The sequence below is a fragment of the Anomaloglossus baeobatrachus genome, chromosome 5 (assembly GCF_048569485.1).
Source record: "Anomaloglossus baeobatrachus isolate aAnoBae1 chromosome 5, aAnoBae1.hap1, whole genome shotgun sequence".
NCBI lineage: Eukaryota > Metazoa > Chordata > Amphibia > Anura > Aromobatidae > Anomaloglossus > Anomaloglossus baeobatrachus.
This window is the reverse complement of record NC_134357.1, coordinates 577,203,398-577,207,118: the sequence shown is the minus strand read 5'-3', so window position 1 is coordinate 577,207,118 and position 3,721 is coordinate 577,203,398.

The following is a 3,721-nucleotide window of genomic DNA, read 5'->3' as shown; positions in this document are numbered from 1 at the left end:
CAAGAGCATTGGCAACTAATCTGGCCGCCATCCTCTTACTAACCATCACAACTAGAAGTAGCCGAGGGGTGAACTAACATCCTGTGCACCGCGAACCCAGCCGGAGAACTAGCTATCCTAAAGGTAGGAAAGATGAATAACTCCCTGCCTCAGAAAATAGACAAGAATAGCAAGCCCCCCCCACATTCAAAGACTGCGGTGATATAGGAAAAACACAATACACAGATAGATGACAGGATTAGCAAAAGGTGAGGCCCCCACTGACTAACATAGGAAAGGACAGGAAAGGGGCTGATGGTGACCAGAGAAAAACCCTACAAAATTCCAAATTCCTGATAGTACAAAAAGGCCCTCAGATCGCATGATCTGAACTCCGTCCTATACCAGGTGCTCTTGTCATACCAATGAACAGAAAACAAGAATCATAACAAATTCAACAAGCCACAAACACATGGACTTAAAGGAGCTATACTCCAAACAGAACTGCAAGGAGTTCCCCAGCCAAGCAACTGAGGGGGAAAATCCCTCCATGCAAATAAACTGAAAACAACAACAGCAAAAGACAAACCCAGATAAGAGCAAAAGAACCAAACAATAAATAAATAGCAAGCACTTATCTGGGGTAGATGTGGTGTGGAGCAGAATGAAGCAGGCTGGTGATACAAAGAACTGACATCCGGCAAAGCCTGCTTATCAGACCAGGATTTAAATAAGCAGAGAGTTAGCAAAGGAAACGCCCATTGCACAACACACCTGGTCTACTTTAGATTCATTTTTCTGCATTTTCCTGCAACGGTATTTAGTTACATGCTAAGTGCTGACTAATGTGCCAAATGCACTAGTTTGATTCAGCTATACTACATACAGACCTGGTTCCATATTGCTCTTTTTTGCAATCCATATTGTTATCCTGCCTTACCTTGACGGACACGAAAACGTGCACATAAGCAGAGGCGGTAGCCCTTTCTCATATACAGAATCATGATAACTATGATAAATTTATATTACTGACTATCCTCATCTATCCTTATAACTAGATATCCTCGCTTATACCAGCATTCTTCCCCAGGGATCTACCACGTATTTAGTCAGTCTGTCCGATCAGATGAAGGCCGAGGTTAGGCCGAAACGTTTTTAGGCGGACTCTCTGCAAATTGTACTATTATTCCCTTCTTCTGAAAAATAAAAATTGGAATATATATCAAGACTCTTTCTTGGACTTCATTTGGGAAACATAACAGTGTGCCGGGGATATCTCCTTTTTCTCTGTTTTTTTCCCCCTGAGCACCTGTAACAGGTGACGCTAGGTCCTCCCACACCCCCTCCTGTGACCATCCATGTCTCCTGTAGTAATGTTACCATCCTTGTCTTCATCGTGAGTAATGTGTCCATACTTGTCCCCTGTAGCAATGTGCCAATCCCTGTCCCATGTAGCAATGTGTCTATTCTCATCCCCTTGTAGTAATGTGCACATCCTTGTCTCCTTGTATTATTGTGCCCATCCACGTCACCTTGTAGTAATGCAAATGTTAGTTGGATTCGTAACTGGCTTAGCGATCGGAGTCAAAGTGTGGTCATAAATGGCTGCACATCCAGTTGGAAGACTGTCTCAAGTGGGGTACCACAGGGATCTGTCCTGGGCCCCGTGTTGTTCAACATCTTTATCAATGATTTAGATAAAGGTATTAAGGGTAAACTGATTAAATTTGCTGATGACACAAAGCTAGGAGGAATAGCTAATACTAGAGAAGAGAGAGAGGATTCAACAAGATCTAAACAAGCTGGAACAATGGGCAGCAACTAATAGAATGGTTTTTAACAGGGAGAAATGCAAAGTCATACATCTTGGCAAGAATAATGAAAAGAGCATATTCAGCATGGGAGGAATAGAGCTATCCAAAAGCATGTGTGAAAAAAGACTTAGGTATACTAATAGATCACAGACTGAACATGAGTCAACAGTGTAACGTAGCAGCAAAAAAGGCAAACACCATTCTAGGATGTATTAACAGAAGCATACAGTCTAGATCACGTGAAGTAATTATCCCCCTTTACTCCTCTTTGGTCAGACCTCATCTGGAATATTGTGTCCAGTTCTGGGCACCACATTTTAAAAAAGACATCAACAAACTGGAGCAAGTTCAGAGAAGAGTGACCAGAATGGTGACTGGTCTGCAAACCATGTCCTATGAGGAACGGTTACAGGATTTAGGATTGTTTAGCTTGCAAAAGAGAAGACTGAGAGGAGACTTAATAGCTGTCTTCAAATATCTTAAAGGCTGTCACACTTTAGAGGGATCAGTTTTATTCTCATTTTCAAGGAAAGACAAGAAGCAATGAGATGAAACTGATGGGGAGGAGACACAGATTAGATATTAGAAAAAACGTTTTGACAGTGAGGGTGATCAACGAGTGGAACAGTCTGCCACAAGAGGTTGTGAGTTCTCCTTCAATGGATGTCTTTAAAAAGAGGTTGGACGGACATCTGTCTGGGATGATTTAGTGAATCCTGCTTTGAGCAGGGGGTTAGACTAGATGACCCAGGAGGTCCATTCCAACTCTAATATTCTATGATTCTATGATTCTATTAATGCACCCATCCTTGTCATCTTCTTGTAGTAACGTGCCCATTCTTGTCCTCCTGTAGTAATGTGCCCATCCTGGTACTCTTCTTGTAGTATCGTTTCTATCTTTCTTCCCTTGAAGTAATGTGCCCACCCTTGTCCTTTTGTGGTAATATGCCCATCTTTGTTCACTTGTAGTAGTGTGCCCATCCTTGTCCCCTTGTAGTAATGTATCCATCCTTGTCCCCTTGTAGAATATGCTCACCCCTTGTAGCAATGTCTCATCCTCTACTAATGTCCCTTATTATGCTGTCCTTCACATACACAAAAAAAAATCCTTCTCACCTGTATGTCATTCCCTCAGTGTCCTCTTTCTTGCTTCCTAGACATCTTGACAATGGTGGATGTGCAGGGCCCCCCATCTGAGCTTTTCTTCAGTTGCATGAATGGCCCGCGCAAGGCAGAGAATCTCTCTACAGCTAAACCAATGGCAGTTGCCATATGCCAACGTCGGGAGGGGGGGGGGCACTGATTGGCCAGCGGCTGCTATTGGTATGGTGTCAGAAAAAGGAAAAACAAAATCCAGCTCCAATGCACTCGGAGTAAAATCTTTCCAGGCTTTATTACAAACTTGCTCATAATATTCAAAAAGCGGCATATTGCAAAAGGTAAAATGACATTACATGGCCCCAAGGGGCTAGAAAAATATAAAAAAGCAAGCGGCTACAAATTTCAGACACATAGACCATGTACAGAAATATTAGGGCTACAGCAACATCACATATGTTAAACAGAAGAATAGCGCTGTCTCTATAGCTCTTTATACAATGACTTATCGATCAGACAAGCTCCTCATATTTAGGCAGTTTCTATGTTACTCAGACGCTTTTTATATGAATAAGATCAGTGAGTCTCATTACACCAAGTAGAAAAGCTCCAGGGACAAAGCCCCCGTCTCATACCTTTTCTCTGTTTGTTTTATCATCTGTTCACACCCTATATGCACTTAATAGCCCTCTGTACATGCAATTGTTCCCATACTGGCTGGTGACTAGTTCATGTAGCAAAATGTGAATCCCCTATTTATTATATTGATGGCTGGAACGTACAATACAAGCACTTTTTACCTTTTACCTTTTGTGCCTTCCCTCCTTCCT